Source organism: Columba livia, chromosome 13 (assembly GCF_036013475.1).
Source record: "Columba livia isolate bColLiv1 breed racing homer chromosome 13, bColLiv1.pat.W.v2, whole genome shotgun sequence".
Taxonomy (NCBI): Eukaryota; Metazoa; Chordata; class Aves; order Columbiformes; family Columbidae; genus Columba; species Columba livia.
In genome coordinates, this window is record NC_088614.1 from 963,033 (window position 1) to 981,963 (window position 18,931).

At 40.7% G+C, this 18,931-nt stretch overlaps 1 long non-coding RNA gene across 5 annotated transcripts in view; it reads left to right on the forward strand.

Moving 5' to 3' along the window:
- Positions 1-13: 13 nt before the first annotated feature.
- LOC110360364 (uncharacterized) overlaps positions 14-18,931 on the forward strand; it is a 258,116-nt gene continuing 239,198 nt past the window's right edge. For 3 of the 5 annotated variants that reach the window (XR_002416200.2, XR_010465862.1, XR_010465863.1), the window contains exon 1: positions 15-474. This is a non-coding gene — a long non-coding RNA (uncharacterized LOC110360364). Of the gene's footprint in view, positions 475-18,931 lie in introns of all 5 variants that reach the window. The other 2 variants (XR_010465861.1, XR_010465864.1) reach the window with 2 other exon arrangements.

Consider the following 18,931-nt stretch of genomic DNA (forward strand, 5'->3'; position numbering starts at 1 on the left):
ACGGCACGGCCCCGCACCGGGAAGCAGCCGCGGCGCCATCTTTAGGAAGGGCGGCGGGAGCGCTCCCCTCAGAGCAGCCCGTCCGCCCCTCAGGCAACTCCCGCCCTCCTAGGAAACCTTCCCCTTTCCCAGGAAACCTTCCCCGTTTAACGCTTTCATAGCCCAAAAATTTGGGTTTAACACATAGCCGTGTTCTGGTGTCGTCTTGGATTTAATTTAAAAAGAGATGTTAAGTTTTATCTCTCGTGGTGAGCCAAGTGCAGCCCTCATCCCACAGCCTGAGCGCGGTAGAAAACAGAGGACACGTTTTTTACTTTAAAAAGGCTTGAAATGAGACGTGAACGATAAGATCTTAAAGCGTAGCTTTGGGGTTTCACCGGCCTTTTGAACGCTTGGAGTTGGCAACACTGACCAGCTGTGGCACAAAGAAGTAAATATCTTAATTTATTTCGTCTTTTCCCATCTCAGACCCAGGTAAATATCTTCCAAATTCCCCCTCTTTGATTCCCAGTTGTTTGTCCATCTCCTTATCATCACTGTGAAGTTAGTTTTTAGTAGGTGTTCATTAAATGTCGCCTCCTAAGGGAGGATGGGTCTTTTGTGGTCATGTATTTAGCTGTACATATTTTGGTTTACTGTTTATATGCTACAGCAGGAAAGGATTAATACAAAAATATAAAATATAATTTCCATGAAGCTACTTGTGTCCCTGTTTAGGAACTTTTAAACCAAAGCAGGGTTCGTAGTTCTTAGCACATTGGGAATTCACGCTCAGTGCTGACATCGAAGTGGAAATAGAGATATTTTCCTCTCTGAACGTGGTGTCTCCTTGAATCCAGTGCCATTTCTGTCTGTGGCGTGGTAAAACGTATGGACCTATATCTGTATACACACATGTACATTCTAAACAGGACGAGGTTTGGCAATGAGTGTCACATTCCAGAAGGATGCTGTACTGTTATGACGATTGTTTTCTTTTCTGGTTTTGTTGTTCACACCTTTGCATTTTGCTTTCCCAGCAAATTATTGTCCAACATTCCCATAGAAGGATGGAACCCAACAATTAGCCAGGCGGGTTCTGGAGGTGATTGGTGCCATCAGCTGTTAAAGCGCAGTCACTGCAGGCGTTGGTGCACGGTAGTCATTATTAATTGCGAATTAAATTTGAAGTAAGGAACTTCATAATAAAAATGAAGTTACTGGAATTTTGGGATACCGAGTATCATTAACAGCTGAAAGAAAATGCTTCTATTTCTGTCCACAATGTCAACACAGCATTTTGGAATATCTTAGGATGACTTAAATCTTACTGGTTTCTAAATAAAGTGGATACTGCTTGGTGCTGTGTATATTTTCTTGAGGCCTGTTTTGTCACGCTGTATGTTATAAAACCTGCTCTCGGTGCTGTATTAATTGTAATCTGTACAATTCTATATGTATTCCCCATAAATCTGTATGCAAAGGTCATTTACGTCATTCTGTTGTTCTGAAAGTGCTCTCAGGGAGGTCGTTTGGAGCCTGAATGGTTCTGTAAGACCATGACACAGTGTGCTGAGGTTGGGTAGGAGGTGACTCTGTAATGTCCAAGACAAACTAAAGCCCTTTTGAAGTGGTGCGAGACCAATGCTATGGAAAAGCTTTACATATCCTTACGAAGGTGGGGCAATCCTTAAAACAAGTTGGAACTTTATCCCTACATTGTTGTGACTAGAAAAAATATTTCGATTGTAGTGATTTTTGAAGTTTTTCTCTACGCTTAGGAGAAAATGCAAGAACAGGTGTATGAAAACAAAAGGTGAACTAAGTTGAGAAGACTAGAAACTCTCTTACATTTTATAATAGACTGCTTACAAAGAGGATTTATCAAGGGAAAAAAAAGATGTTTTTGGATAACAGCTTCTCGCAGTAAATCCAATGTGATAAACCTGTTTAGTTGGAGAGGACGTTTCAGTTTTCTGGCTCTTTGGTTGTATCTTTTAAGCTCACTTTAGGCAGGGGAACGTGCAGTGTTTATCTGCTAGCAAAGGAATTGGTTACACCTGGCGCCCGCTCTTGCATTTCTACTTGGAACACCAGTGAGGTGTTTTACATAGTCCCCTGAGTGTGATTTGTTGCCTAATTAATTATTTGTATCACTGTTGGAGAAATACTGTAATGTGTAAATAGTGGGTTTTTTTCCTTTTATAAAATAGCTTGCTTCAGCTGCCTTGTGCAACTTCTTGCTTTTAATTAAAATTTCTGCAGCCGAACACTGGTTGCATAAATGGTTTTGTGAAATTAGGCCTTCCCCAAATCTTTGGGCTTGAGCTGCAGGCTCGAAATACGAACTGTGCTCCTTGAAACAGTGTGGAAAACGAATCTTAAAACTGGCTTTCAGCTCCATGTTGCTTAAGGAGCCGTGATACTGCACTTCACCTGTGGTGCTCTGATCCTCGTTGTTAGTGCTGTGCTCTTCAGTGGGGTTATTCACATGCAGGAATTTAAATGTATGTTTGGTTGTTTGCAGGATGGTGACTTAAAATGCTAGGATTTAGAAAGTATCCTGCAGGAATTTGAATTATAGAAACTTTAATTTGTAGTCATAACACAAATAGTAGCATATTTTTTAAAAAGTGGTATCTTGAATGCATTTTATGTATTTCAGAAAGGAAAAGGAGCCCTGGCGAGAGCTCTCAAATCTTTGTGTGTAGTATAAACCTAAAACTTAAGACTGCCTCTGGTTGTATCAAGCTCTCACTAGAGGATTTTGGTGTATGCTTTAATTAAAAGTTTATTCATTTACAGAATTACAAAGCAAAAAGCCAAAAATGGTTTGAAATAAGATGACTTCGGGATGCTTTATAAAGACAAACTTCTAGATTTTATTTAAGGCTGTGAGTAACTGTGGTTATGCGGTGACAGACATTTATATTTGCTCGAAGCCGTGGTGCCGCTTGTGATTAAGAAGGTTTCCCTTTTGGAGACCTTATTGCAATGCTGACCTCTTAAAGAACTTCAAAGCTTTGGTCTTATTTCTTTAGTGTCGGAGCAAACTTTTTGAAAATAAGCCAGGGTATAGATTCTGTAATTAGTAGTTTCTATTAATGAAACTTATTCTGTCTCTTAATTTTAGAATTAATCACTTTTCTTTATTCCAAATTCCTTTCGAAAGAATCTGTTGTAAATGGAATCATTATGAAAGGAAGACAAAGCATTGCAATTCTACATGCATCAGCTGTTGAGGATGGGTAGGATTTTTCTTTTTATATAATGGAGTCCGCATTTGGGGTTTGAGGCTTGATGAGCATGTTTGCTTGAGTTTCTTAATTAGTAATAAAAAGCTGCAGGTGTATTGGCAAAGACTGTTATTTAGCCTGGGAAATGTTCCAGAAGACAATTTTGTGCATTTTTTTTTAATATAAATATTTAGCTGCATTAGTACCAGTCACTTTAAAGGTTTGAAGCTTTGTGCCTGCTGTGTATTTGAATAGTGAAGCTCCATTTGAATGACTGACAAAAGAAATGAGAAGGTAAGAGCACAGTCTTTATTTTGATGGAGGCGTGACCACTCCTGGGTGACTGGCAGCAGTGACCCGTGCTACCCGAAGCGGTGTCACCAAGTGGTACCTGAAGCGGTGTCACCGTCCTGCGGTGTCCCCAGACGCACCACCCAGGTGCTGCTCTGTGTCTCAGTTTAAAACTGGGCTACTTCATCAAAGCTTCTTCAACTGCAAAAATTAAAGCAGTAATCCCGTTAATCTTGTAACCAGGGATTTTATAAAGCTCTTTCAAGTGATTTTTATATAGTTTATCAAGAGGTAGACTTAGACTATTAAGCCCCTTTAAGGTTTTACAATTTCTACAGACAAGAGTATTTTTTTTAAATTTTCATAAATATTTTGCTCCCGTTCTGACTACAGGAGTGTAAAACCTTTTTGTAAAGCCCTAGCTTTAGTTTACAGAGCAGTTTTCTTGTGTGTGCTGGACCCGTGTGGTAGCTGACTGCTGATGAATAGGACCTTACAGCTCATTGCTGTTTGTTCTGGGAGCTTTATTTCAGTATAACAGAGTTAGTGGAGAGTGGCATCCATAGTTAAAAGGTACAAGGGGTGCAAGAAGCTTGAAAGATGTGCTTACAGGGGCTTTTTAATGCTTTGTGAGATGTGGCATGGAGTAAACCTAACTGCAGGGGCTTTGCTTTTTGCTTTGCTGTTTCTATTTGTGCAAGCAGGGTGAGAATAGGTGTAAAAACTTCAGTTTCTGAATGATATCAGATTGCAGATAGCTCGCACAAAATCTGTTATAAGGTTAAGACCAACAGAAATGAATATTATTCACCTTGATGTATGGTCCCGTTGACTTCGATGAGGCTGCTAAACTGATTAATGCTTTACATCTGAATGTGGGAAGAGCAGCGAAATGGGAGAGTGTTTTGGGACACGTAATCAATATGGACAAGCAGATGTACAGGAACAGATAAAATTGCAATAGTCCTGGTTGAACCAAATACCAAAAGCCAAGTAGTAACAACAAACAAGAGAAAAAATAATTGAGTGAATTGTCATCAAAGAAAATTAGATCATCTGTTAAGATTACAGGTGCAAGCAAAAGTAATTCTCTGGCTGGGCAATAGAGTCTTCAAGAAAATAAATAAAGTTATATAAGAGTTATATAAAGTTGGCTGAACTTTTGCATGGGTGCTCATTTACTTTAATAAGGCTTTCCAGAGCCTGGTCCGAAATTTTCATTTTAGTTTAATGTTGCAAAAATAATAGTTATGTTGGGCTTACACTTTTTTCTACAGAACAGTATTTTTAAAATTACAGAATCACAGAATCGACTGGGTTGGAAAAGCCCTCAGAGATCATCCAGTCCAACCCTTGGTCCAACTCCAGTCCGTTTACTAGATCATGGCACTAAGTGCCATGTCCAATCTCAGTTTACAAACCTCCATGGCCGGTGAGTCCAGCACCTCCCTGGGCAGCCATTCCAATCCTGACCACTCTCTCTGCAAAGAATTGCTTTCTAATAGCCAGTCTCAGTTTCCCCTGGCAGAGCTGAAGCCCATGGCCCCTTGTCCTATTGCTGACTGCCTGGGAGAAGAGCCCAATCCCCACCTGGCTAGAACTGCCCTTCCCTTTAATTCAAATAAAGAAGAGTATTTTTTTCCCTCTGAATATACCATGGTTTTTAAACTTGTAGGCTGGGCCAGACTACGTTTCACTCCATGCAACGATCTCTACTTGGTGCAAATGTGTGCAAATGTTTCTGAGCTATTGCCGTTGTAATGATGCTCTCTTGGGAGATGTGTATGCAAACACTGCCTCAAATATCAGTCTTTCTGTGAGAATCGGGTCTAATGTAATCATACTGAAATCAGGGGGATTCATCATTAGCTGTTGTAAATCAGAATATTTCCACCAGTTTCAATTAAATTCTACTGATGCCAACTGGGCGTGCTAGTTTTGTATAACAGTGGCGAAAGATGCAAATGAAGCTGACTTTCTTCACATAAAGGACAATGGTGCATTTACATTTGATTCGCGTGTGTTTTACTGAATGAATGCCTCAGAGCAAAGGCAGTTCAATTAAATACCTGTGGAGGGCTTTTTCTAGCCAGAGACCTCTGGAAATTGCTTTAACCCTTTAACATTTAGAAAGCGTATTCAGAGGAATGGGATGCTTCCCTTTACGTGCTGGCTTTCACAGCTAGGAAAATAGGAAAACGCTTTCAGGAAGATTATCATCCCATTTCGGCCACAGGCATCAGCTCTGAGTTTTGTTTTATGATAAAGACTCCTACATCAAAATTTAGGAAAAATAATTTGGAGGTGATTTGCTTTGTATGAGGGATGTAATTTTTGAAACTTCCATCAGTTATGTTATTCTCTTTTTCATACTGATGTCCTGTCAGCCTTCAGTCATCTCCAGACTATTAAATCCCAAACTGGCGCAGTTTGTTCTACATATAGAAATACATATAAGTCAGGACTACCTTCAATTGCATTTGGGTTGCACTTAAATGCAACTTTGCCATGGAAATATATATAATAATTAGAATTCCCCGTCTGGTCAATGTCTACTCTTGAATGTTTAAAAATAATTTCAATTTCTTATGCTCTGACAGTTACTAAGGTTTTTAGTTGCTCACACTCTACTGCAGGAGCATCCATGTAGGAATCAGATAAAATCTGGTCTTCTTGTATCAGCGTTTCATTGTGTGTTGAGTTGAAAATGGTCAGTGTGAGGTCATAGTAGTACTGTCTAAATAACATCAGAACACACAGTAGGATTTCTGATAAAATAGGACTTTGTAATTAAAAAGTGCCAATTCACGTCAGCTCATTAACTTTACTTGCTGATTTAATCTTGTTTATTTTTGCACCATAAACACTTGTGAGCTGCTACTGTTTCACTCTGCAAGCCTTGGACAAAGACAGGTGATAGCAGTTGTAAAATTTGATATGAACAGTCCTCTCAAGGGTGCTGAAGATCAGGTCATCAAAGGCAATAATGTAGCCAATATATATTTATGTAACGAGTTTACTTGGAAATAGAGGAGTTCAATCTGTCCAGATACCTTGAAGAGTCTGGGGATTATTTTTCACTTACACTGGTGGAAGTCAGGAGTTATTATTGATATTATTGGGCGTATTGTGGCTTAAAAGCAGAGCCAATCAAAGAGGCTTTGGTAATGGCTCTTCAGTATTTGAGCTCTCTCTTTCCCTGAGAAGTGTTTTGAACAATAACCCCGTTGCTTTCCCTGCACGTCAAGAAATTCATTCCAGCAGTAGCTGTGGACCCCGCGCTGACCAGCCGAGTGGGAACTGAAGGGGTTTTCCAGAGCTCGCATTTGTTGTCAGCTCTTCGTGAACTGTGTCAATGTGCCAGCGGCAGCAAAATCAACCCCATCAAAAACATCGTTACTATACGAAAGTTATTATTCGAAATCTGATGTATTCAGAAACACATCAAGAAAAGATATTGAATTAAATCTTAGTGCTTTCCCAGGTCTGAGAAACTTAGATGATACATTCACTCTGGCTGTTTGTGTTCTTGAGAGCCTCCTCCACAAGGCAAGACCCTTCATATATTTTAATTAAAAGCCAGAGAAGAAATAAATTGCCCTTGGCATATGTCGTGCTAATGAGCGCTGGTTAGTTAGAAAAGACATGTTCATTGGTTTTCTATGGTAATTTCCCTTTGAACCAGGCCTCGTTTCTGCTGTTTCGCCTGTGCCTGGAGCAGTAGGGGGCAACGTTTCGCTTTGGAATTCTGCAGAGACATTATGTGTGCAAACGGAATTTGCTTTTTTGTTTATGGCATTAATCCCGGGGTTAAGGTTGGCTTGTGGTGAGCAATAATAAGTTTAACCTTTGCCTTCGGACTATAAGATGTAATTTATCATTTCCAGACTCTTTTGTAAGTGCCATTACCTCACTTCTGCTTAAGGTAAATTGAGACAAGCGAACGCTTGATATTGGTGCTCTTTACATGCCAAACATAAATCTCATTTATTTATTGTCTGAGCTTAGTTCCTTAGCCTCTGATTATGTCTTTTAAATGCTACAAACATTTTTTGTTTGTTTGATGTGTTAATATGTGTTAGAGTTTTTGTAATTCATAGAATGTTGGGTCCTTCGCATAGTTGTCGAACCAGTGAATATAGATCCTGGAATGTCCAAATGCATAGAAACCTTATGAAATGTGGAAAGAAAGCAAGCAAGGTACTAGTATTCATAATATTTACTCGCTAAGTGACTGTGGTCAGGAAAACATTTTAAAATTAAATTTTAAAGCCAATTTAAAGGTGATTAAACAAGTAGCAGCATGTAAATAAATTGGTTTTGTAGTCATTGCCATTCACTAAAATATGTATGTATCTGTTATTTCCAAAAGTTCAATATTTTTTAATTTTAAGTGAAACAGTTTTAACTTTTAAAAATACTCCTTTTAAAATTTGCCTTAAATATTTAAGTTGCGTTTTGGTTTGAAGAACCAAACATGCATAGCAAGTTTAATACTCTCCATGCTCGTCAAGCCAGAAAAAGAATACACTTTGTAATTCTTTATACTATGAGTACTTCATACTTTTCTCCATGGTAAGGAAGTGCCCGTTCATCAAATACGTGTGCGTGGGGTGTGGGCTGTGAGGTCTGTGCTGATTTCGTAAGGTACATTTTGGTTCCAGGCAGGACGATTCAGGTTCGTGACCCTCAATAAGACCAGAACATTGACTTGCTCTTGCTTCCAGCTCAGGTCTTATTATGTTTTGATATTGAGAGCTGCTTTTATCATAGCGATGATCACATAAAATATTCCTCAGTATTTTTGAAGTGTGTGCAAGTTAAAAGGCAGAAAAAATTGAATAGGAATAAAACTTATGTAATGTTATTTTGGAAGAGTAGTAATGTTGATTATATTCAAAAATATATATTTCAGCCTGGATTTAATGCTTTGGGAAGAAAAAAAAACATTAAGTCACGCAGCTGTAGGAACTCAAACCATTTATAGGCCCTTCACGTGTAAACTTATACAGAAATTATATGTGTAATTGCATAATTTGCATGGCAGGGCTGCCCGTGATCAGTATATTCATTCTGCACAGCACTAAGGGCTGTTGATGGTAGTTGCTCCTCATTTTAGAGCAATTTAACCACGGAAGAGCCTGACGGTCTCCGTAATTGTGCTGGTCTTGGTTGTTTGGCTGATCGGTTCAGACCTCGCTGGCCAGCGACAGGTACGAGGTGGGTGGAATACGAGGGATCCAACGGTACCCGCCGGCTCTCGTGACACAACAGACACTGATGGATTGTCAGAGGAATTAGATTCAATACCATTTTAGAAGGATAATTTTGAAATCTTCCTGCAGCCTGCGTTGCGTAGATACACTTGGTGATTTCCCTTCAGTTTGAATTATTTTAGATAATGAAGAAGTAATAGTAAGAATCGAAGATACCATCATTTATGCTCGTTTCATACACTGCAGCTATGTTGGGTTGAATGTGCTTAAATGTGAGTTAAGGAGGAAGAAATTATGCTGGTGATACTTATGGAAAAAAGAAGGAAGAAAGGAAGTACTCTTTTTTTTTTTAAATATCACACATGTGACATTTTGAAAGATTAATTTATCTGTTAATAGTCTGGGCTGCTGTGTCTGACAACAGAAGAGCTGTGTGGAAAATGAAGGGTGTGTTGGTTGCTGGTGGACCAAGAAAATGTATTGTACTGAGCTATTATTCATACTGTAACATGCCATATCAAATTAAATGTTTGCAATAGATACCAAACCTTAAGGAGTGATGGAGCATCAAGGTATCGCAACTTCCACTTGAACCAAAGGAAAATTCTTCAGCTCTTTCTTTGCGTATTGGTCAAATACCTATGAAAATTTGAAATTTGGAGAGATAGAAATGTTTCTGCATGTCACGAGCCTGTGGAGTTGACTCATGAACCTATATTAATAATAAAGAAATGATCTGTTTTTGTGCAGCCTCCCAGTATATTAATATCTTTCCCGCATTGATTGAGAAAGTCATACCGGTAGTAGGAGGGAAAGGAATGGCAAGAGGGCTACTGGTCTGAACATGTCAGTCCTACATGCGCATGGCTGGACTTTTGTCCCGTATCCTTTCTCAGAATGTGTTGGACTGTAGCAAATGGCAGATACTGTCCAAAAATATCGTTCTGAAGCCTCTTGTTTAATTCAAATATTTTTATTTTGATCAAATGAAAGAGTTGAGAGAACAAGCAAAGTGTCTTCGTACTGGGATGTCTCCTGTGGGTAAGACATATATATATAATGCATTTCTACATACATAACATAAAGAAAATTTAAATATGTAAAAATAAGCCAACAAATTAACAAACCATTTTAAGGCTAAGGTCAAGTGGAAAGTAGCTCTGAGCCCTGATGAGCGAACATCCAACCTCATTTTTCTCATGTGTTTCTCTGTGCCCTTTTGCTACAGAAGTTGTAATCACTGAATACTTAGAAATAAATTTGCCATCTAGAGGGAAATAAAAAGCTTCCTTGTCAGAGGGTTTATATGAAGTCATGCGAGCATTTTCTTTTTGAAAATCAAACTAGTCTCAGCAGTGCTGAACGGGTATTGGGATCCTCGTTCTGTCTTCCCGTCCTGGTGAGTTTCTCCTGACTTAGAGCAGGATTTTGTAGGTCAGGAGAATGGTTGGCCTTTAAAAATCACAGGTTAACGTTTGGAGAAAAAGAAAGTTGTGGCTCATGTGGAGAAGAGAAGAACTTTGGCAGCTGATGATGAATCAAAGTGTCCCAGCAGGGACCTCGAATCGTTCTGCAGCGTTTCCGTGCCAGACACTGGATCTGGGTCCAGCCGAGTCGCGGCCGGACCTGAACTGCAGCCGCTTCTGGGGCAGAATGATTCCAACAGGAATAAATTCTGCTGCTGCAATTCCAGTATTTGCTTGTCCACACTACAAATGTGTTGGCGCTGCAGGCCGACAATGGCTTTTTATTGGGGTGTATTCCCTGTTGTAGGCAAAGACTTGAATGACGAAGAAATTCAGTGGGAAACTATAAAGAGAGTGAAAATTACCTCTCATGCAAATAAAAGTGAAATGCTGAGAATTGTTTTGCAATGGTCTTGTGTGGGAGACGCTGTACTAATGGTGGTGGTTTATTCTCTCCTCTAAAATCTGCGCTACCTTGGCCAGTGGCCAGGAGCAGAATTGCATTCTGACAGTTTTACCTTTTTATAGTCCTATCAAATACTCCTAACTACCCAATTAAGGCAGTTTCTCTTCCACTAACATGCTTTTTTCCTTGTATTTCCATCAAGATTTTTTTTCCAGAGTTTAAATACTTGAGTTACTGCTTCAAAAGGACAGTTGAACATTTTTAGATATGCTGAGATCGCGTTGGGTGTTTTTTTTCTGATAGGTTGTTATGGCTTGAGGGCTCTACAGATCCTAATGCAGTGGCACCTGAATGAAGTTTCTATGCATGCGGAGCCTGGCTGTGGTTTCAATGTGTTGTCTCTTCTCTCTATTCTTTTTGTAAAACACACACAAAATATTTCTGGGAATTTCCAAGGAGCGCAGTACACTTCATTTCTAGTTGTCAAGATAGCTGACAGTTTATTGTGGTACTATGAATAAATTATTCCACGGTTCACACTTAAAACAAAGGCAGAAATTCTTCCTTATTTTTCTTTTTTTCCCCGTCTCCCTTAAAGCTGACGTTTTGAATTTATCTTAAATATAGTATCACCTGGACACACACAGCATGAAAATGGAGAGTATTCAGAACTGTTAACCTAAAGCTTTTACCCCTTCTTAGATGCCCTGAAGTTGCTTTGCAGGATGGTACAGGGATCTGAATGTGGGAGCGAAGGGGGTTTTCCAGCGGATGCAGCCGGGCTGTGCTATCGGCAGATGTCATTGTTCAGCAGCGATTTTCTGTAAGAGAAGGTTCTTTATTGCCAAGCGCTATGCAGGGAGCTCTGACCATGTTATTGGGAGAACAGGAACGCTGTGCTTTGGGGATTCACTTGAGGTAACCGCCTGATATCTGGGGTAGCTGCAGAATCAGGGTTGTAGTTTAAATGTAAAGCTGTAATCCAGTTAGCCGCTGGATTTGGTACACCTTTTAAATAATATTTGAAGTGTGCTGTCTGGAGAGCTGCCAGTCACCATGCAGCTCTACAAAACTTTTTGAAACCATCATCTTGCTCGAAATGGAAAGAATCAGCTGTATAGATGGTATTTCAAATTAAAAGTTTGGTGGTAGGTGGTTTGGAAATAGCACAAGTGTACAGGCAGCAGCTTCCTAAATAAACATGGCAAGGTTTGTCTGTTGTTCTTCGATTTGTTTGTATTGGGTAAATAACCGAGGAGAATCAAGACAGATGGTACAAGTTCAGGAAGATTGTGGAATCATCTTCTCAGTGTCACATCACTGCTTGTCAGAAGGTGGAGGGTATTTTGGGCCTGATTCTTTTTTTCCACCGTAATTCTAGAATGGCAAAATGTATGGAGTATTTTAATTGGAAAGCTCCATAAAAGCACCATCACCTGAAAGCGTGGGAAGAATTTTCACTCCCTGCTGCTTTAATGTGTTTGTTTTAATGCCAAGACCTTATTTAAACAAAGAAAAGTCAAAAGCAGCCAAGTGACTAAGGAAAAATGAATTAATCCTGAAATAACAAAACTGTTTATATAGTTAAGATACAAGCCTCAAAACCCCCAGTTAATTGAAATACAGGGTTGGAGAAACTGAACTTCAGAGTTGGCCAAAGTTGGTAAAAAATCAGTGCAGTTGACTTAAGCTCTGCCTGTGATCATTTCGAGGATTATTTCAGGCTTCCTGAGCATCTCACCCATTAGCTGCCCAGTAGATTGTTTTCAGCCAGTGGAGTGCTGGAGTGTTCTCAGGAATTGCCAACATGATGATTACACAGAATCCCAGAGTGTCAGGGGTTGAAGGGCCCTGGAAAGCTCATCCAGTGCAATCCCCCCATGGAGCAGGAACACCCAGATGAGGTTACACAGGAAGGTGTCCAGGCGGGTTGGAATGTCTGCACAGAAGGAGACTCCACAACCTCCCTGGGCAGCCTGGGCCAGGCTCTGCCACCCTCACCCCCAACAAGTTGCTTCTCACCTTTCAGTGGAACCTCCTGTGTTCCAGTTTGCACCCATTGCCCCTTGTCCTGTCACTGGTTGTCACCAGAAGAGCCTGGCTCCATCCTCCTGACACTCCCCCTTTCCATATTGATCCCCAGGAATGAGTCCCCCCTCAGTCTCCTCTTGTCCAGCTCCAGAGCCCCAGCTCCCTCAGCCTTTCCTCACACGGGAGATGCTCCACTCCCTTCAGCATCTTGGTGGCTGCGCTGGACTCTCTCCAGCAGTTCCCTGTCCTGCTGGAACTGAGGGGCCACAGCTGGACACAATATTCCAGGTGTGGTCTCCCCAGGGCAGAGCAGAGGGGCAGGAGAACCTCTCTGACCTACTGACCACCCCCTTCTAACCCACCCCAGGTACCATTGGCTTCCTGGCCACAAGGGCCCAGTGCTGGCTCATGGTCACCCTGCTGTCCCCAGGAGCCCCAGGTCCCTTTCCCCTACACTGCTCTCTAATAGGTCATTCCCCAACTTATTGTTTTATTTTAAAATGTCTTATTTAAGTGAGATGATGCTGTCCTTCCCACTCCCGTCATCTCGGGGGAGACTCTGCTTTTATTTTTTAAATAATCATCTCCACAGTTTATTCCCTTACCTTCTTTCCATTTTGGTTGACATTTTTAACCTTGCATTACTTATTTTCCTCTCTTTATTGATTTATTTTTAAACTGTATTACTTAGAACTAACAATTTCTGAGTGCCAGTGCTATGTGACCTGTAATTCCTCAAGATCAGGCCTAAGTCTGGCATCTAGTATTACAAACAGGGGTAGAAATATGGTGCTAATGCCGTTTGAAGGGTTCTGGACTACACAGGTTCTTGTACTTACTCTTCGGTACCTTTACGGCACTATGAAGGTCCATTTGATTAGGTTCTTAGCTGCAAAAAGTTGAAATTTAGGAATTATTTTATGTCTTGTGGTAGCTGGGACTGATTTGAACTCGCGGTTTCCTTCAGCTGAAGTGCGGGATGTTGCTCTGTTCTTCAGTTGGAGTCGAGTAAGTCACAGGTGTGGCTTTAGGTGCATTGAAGAATTTAAATAAATGTGAATTTGAGTTTGAGAATAAAACCTGCAGGAATAAGCACAGTGCCCTTTTCCAGCTTTTGACTGTAGTCCGCTGCGCAGAAGCTTGAATTACCACAGATCAGAATGAATTAATAGCTCTTACTTTGTAATAATAACAATGTAACCAGGCAGGAGATATTGAAAATCTGACACAACTTTTGTTTACAGACCTATGATTCCCAGTTTCCATGGATGGTCATAATTTTTAACCAAGCAGTTATATATTTTATTTTTAAAAATATATGAACAGGTATTTTTTTCCCTGTGAAAGTCCAAAATGGACTTACTGCTGATCCGAGTGAAGGAAAATTAATTCCCCTTGATTATCAGAACCACCTTTAGTGTTACCGATGGAGAAGACAGTCAGTAAAATATATTTAATGTAAGCCACCCTCATTTGGAAGTCTCACTTTCCAGTCTCAATTCTGTTATTTCAGGGTTGCATGTTTTGTCAGACTCCAGAAGACATCATGGTATCAGCAAAAGAGTGTCGGATATGATGTTTCTTCGGAATCCCTATATTTTAGTACTATTTTCCCCACAATTTTGTTCAGCCTTCCATTTGCCATCTTCTGTTGGGTGGTATGAGATAACACGTCTTTCAACTGAAATGGGCTACCGCATCTGAGGTGGAGAATCTAAGAGGATCCTTATCATGTTGAAGAATAACATGTTTCAGGTCTTTCTGGTAAAAAGAACAGGAATAAACCCGGTTCCTGGGGAAAAAGTCTTCTCAATAAAAGTGTTTCTATTCCCTGTGAATGTCTCTGAGCTCTGCTGGGAGCGTTCCAGCTGCCGCCTTTGCTCACAGTTGGATACGGGGTTCTGAAGTGCTTTGGAACATTCTGGACATACAGAGGTACGAGACTGAACCAAACTGTGTTTCATTTGATTCCCTGAAATGATGCAATTCATTTTTCAGTGAATGCTGTTGCCAAAATGATCTGAAATCATTCAATTTAGGCATCTGACAGTGTCAACGCAACACTCTTCTGAATAGCTGATCTGCATCCTGAAGGGTAATAATAGATTACATTGGTATCATCAAGTTTGCTGATGACACCAAGCTGTGAGGAGTGCCTGACACTGGAAGCTGTGCTACCATCAGAGACCTGGAGAGAGTCCACCAAGATGCTGAAGGGAGTGGAGCATCTCCCGTGTGAGGAAAGGCTGAGGGAGCTGGGGCTCTGGAGCTGGACAAGAGGAGACTGAGGGGGGACTCATTCCTGGGGATCAATATGGAAAGGGGGAGTGTCAGGAGGATGGAGCCAGGCTCTTCTCACTGACAACCAGTGACAGGACAAGGGGCAATGGGTGCAAACTGGAACACAGGAGGTTCCACTGAAAGGTGAGAAGCAACTTGTTGGGGGTGAGGGTGGCCGAGCCTGGCCAAAATGATCTGAAATCATTCAATTTAGGCATCTGACAGTGTCAACGCAACACTCTTCTGAATAGCTGATCTGCATCCTGAAGGGTAATAATAGATTACATTGGTATCATCAAGTTTGCTGATGACACCAAGCTGAAGCTTGATGCTGATGACACCAACCAGTGACAGGACAAGGGGCAATGGGTGCAAACTGGAACACAGGAGGTTCCACTGAAAGGTGAGAAGCAACTTGTTGGGGGTGAGGGTGGCCGAGCCTGGCCCAGGCTGCCCAGGGGGGTTGTGGAGTCTCCTTCTGTGCAGACATTCCAACCCGCCTGGACACCTTCCTGTGTAACCTCATCTGGGTGTTCCTGCTCCATGGGGGGATTGCACTGGATGAGCTTTCCAGGGCCCTTCCAACCCCTGACACTCTGGGATTCTTTGGTAGAAATGGCCAAAAAATGATAAATGGTGGTTTTCAGCTGTAAAAGTTTTTCATTGTATGTAGTTGGGATTTTTCTCTCCCTAGTGTTGTTAGTGAAGGTTTTTACTACAACTTTCGCTAAGTGAAAAATCACAAACCCATAAAACTAGTGGGTTTACAGCAGCATAAAATACACATGTACATTAGAATTTTAGTGTGTTGAAATGCTGGAAGTTTTGCATGAACGTTATCTAGTGTTTTATATTTTAGTGGTTTGCAATTAAATGTGTATCTGTTATATCTTGAGCTAGTATTCCATGGCCGAAGTGGTGAAGAATTACATGTAAGGATGAGGTGGTATCCCAGTCATGTTCCTTTTGTTTCAGATATTTTATGCTGAAATCTTGTGCCGTTTATTTCCCAACTTTTGAGGTTTTGTTAGGTGTGCTGCAGAAAGCTTTTTCTTTTTGTGTTTTTGTTATTTCTGAACCAAAATCCACAGAATGAGCATCTCTGTATCATCTATGATCTCACAAGAGTCGGTAGCTATGCACTGTTTGACTAATTTCAGAAAAATAATTATTATTAAGAATATATTGCCGTGATGTGAAGTGCCTGTTTACTTAACCATCCACCAGTCCGTAATTTTCTGAGGTACTGCATATAAGAAGATTCGTTTTCTGTGGTAATGTTTTAGAAGGGTTAATAGAAAGGTGCAAAGGAGTTCTTAAGGTATTTACACCAAATATATTGTCCAGAATTCAGGTATAAATGGAGTCTTTGTTGATTACTGTATCTTGTGGTTGGACAGCAATGAATTTGTTCAGCTCGAACTGAGAACAGCTTTTGGATCGATGACTGTAGAAAGATAAACATGAGTTCAGCCCTGCAGTGAACATCCTCAGAACCAGCTTGAATTGCTATTGTGAACCTTCTGGAAACTTCACCTTCTGGCTTTAAGGATTCTTAGTTTTATAGGGAATTTTTCACGGTAACGTGGCGTTCACACTTTGCACTGTTGCCAGTGCTGACAGTTTCCCAGCAATGGAACGATTTCACATTGACTTCTCTGCCTTTGGGAAGGTTGAGATTCTGAAACAGGTAGTTCTGAACCTTCACTGCGATGATGAGAATGGTTTGGCCGTGTCTTGAGAATTTAGGCTTTTCCTTCTGACCCCTCCTGACTCTGTCCTGCTGACGTCCATATGAATTCCCTTGAAGTGATTGTGCCTGGAGCCATCCTGCTGGTCCTTACTTTGTGTGCTAATCTTGCTGAAATGGCAACAAATGCAGACTGCTATTAGGAATCTGACTGAAAATATAATTATATAGCTGTATTTTTCATTGTTTTTCTTTTCTTATCTCAGAGTTTCAGCAGTTCTGTGGAGTTAGTTTATTATACAGGAGTGATAGTGGGGTAGGAAGAGACACAACACAGTACATATCAGTGTATCAAGTTGCTGCAGACAAATGAGGGGAAACTTCATTCAGGCGCATTTAATAAGCATGAGAAATCATCTGGTTGATTGCAAATAATATATTATACAGAAAAGAGACGTATCTATCTGCTCAGCATGGTTTTATGTTTATTTTTTAATCTATTTAAGGGCTAAGGTAGATATGGCTTGATCGATGCATTCAAAACTGAAAGAGTATTTGCGTGGAACAGGGGAAGGACAAGCTTGGCTGCCAGGGTTTCACTGACATGTTCTCAGATTGTTCCTGCCGCAGGAAGGATTCAGTGCAAATTGGGGGGAAAGGTGAATAATACAAAGAAAAAAAGTGCATCTGATCGTACTCTAATATTTAAAATTAAGTGCAAATTTATTTTATTGGTGTGGAATTTAACCCCATGTCAAATAGAGGCTGCTGTCTTGGTTGGTTCTGGGAATGATCAAAACAGTTCCAAACCGGAGTCAGACTTGTTGACGTGACAAACGTGAGTGGTGCTCTGAGACTGAGCGGCACCAGAACACGGCTCTTACAAAACCAGCACGTCGGGTGGGCTGTTCAACTCGCACACCAGTGGTTTGTTGTCTGGAACCCCAGAAATTGCCATGTAACTACTCACAGTTTGCTCCCCTCTCTCTATCCCCGTATACTCTGTCATTCCGTCTCCCTCTCTCTTCCGTCCTTCAGACCTACTCTGTTGTTATCCTTTGAAAATTTATTTATTGGACATGGGATCCAGTACTTGTTGCAATATGTGTCTCCTCTTCTTCTTTAGTGCTATTGTTCTCTTCCCTTTTTAAGCTTTTCTTTGAGAAGCTTTGTGTTATTTTGTTTATGAAGAATGATGGGTAATAACACTTGAATCTTTCACAACAGCAACAACATGAAAGTATCAGAGCATCATGAAGTAAGAATACTAGCAGACCTATCTGGAAAGTATTATGGTTAGTAATGGACATAATATTGGGATGGTAATAAGTAAATGTCCTGGTATTATTAGGCAGCTCTGCTATTTTCTGTAACTGCTGTCCATTGACTAACTACTTAAAAACCATTTGCAGAACCTTGGATGCTCCTGATCTTTACTAAGCCGCTTCCCTTCTGCTCTAAAGAGTTTGAGATTGCTGACATCCCTCTCCATCCTTAACCCGAGGAAGTATGTACTTCTACCTCATACCTTCTTCATGCAGCTCTAAGACAAGATACACGTTTCCCATCCCCAGATCATGTGCGTGCAGATTTCTGTTCTTTCATTCCATACAGAAAGGACAGAAAATATTTATTTGGCTTTGTGACGTGCCCTGACTCTACTTCTGAGCCTTCTCTGAAAATCTATATGATGTAGAACAGGGTTTGGACAAAGAATATGTGCTGATACGCAGTAATCATCTGATACTGTCGGAATTCCAGGAATTTCTGAAACTCTGTTGTCTTCACTGCTTATCAATTAGAAAACCCAGGAACGACATTTCAGCAGAAGAACTCGGGGTGGTGAGGAGGTGACCCTGAGATTCTCATGTTGTGGAGCATCCCTGTGTTCTATTTACGGCAAAACAGAGAAATGGGCAAAGTCATCACCCTTGTCAGAACAAGCAAGACAAAATGGTTTGGCTCAGGATAACTTTCTGCTTGTGACTCTTTGTACAAAGATGGATGCATGAAATAAGTCTGTGTGTGTTCTCTAGAGGACATCAACCTTATTTTACCATTTTATCATTCTAAAATTAAGATCTTAATGTATGAACTATACAATACAATGGACTATAAGAATCTCATTTGCCAATTCCCATGTATAGAGCATGTAAGCCAGTAGTTTGAATATGCAACATTCAAGCTGAGTACCTGGCATTCTGACTACTTTGTAAAGCCCATGGTGGGCTCAGCCCTGCTCAGGAACCCTCGTCCTTTTGAGTGAAGAAGCCAGCAGTGCGCTGCTCTGCAAAACCTTTGCTGTTAGGGTTCTCAGCTGCATAGTCTGCTTGAAG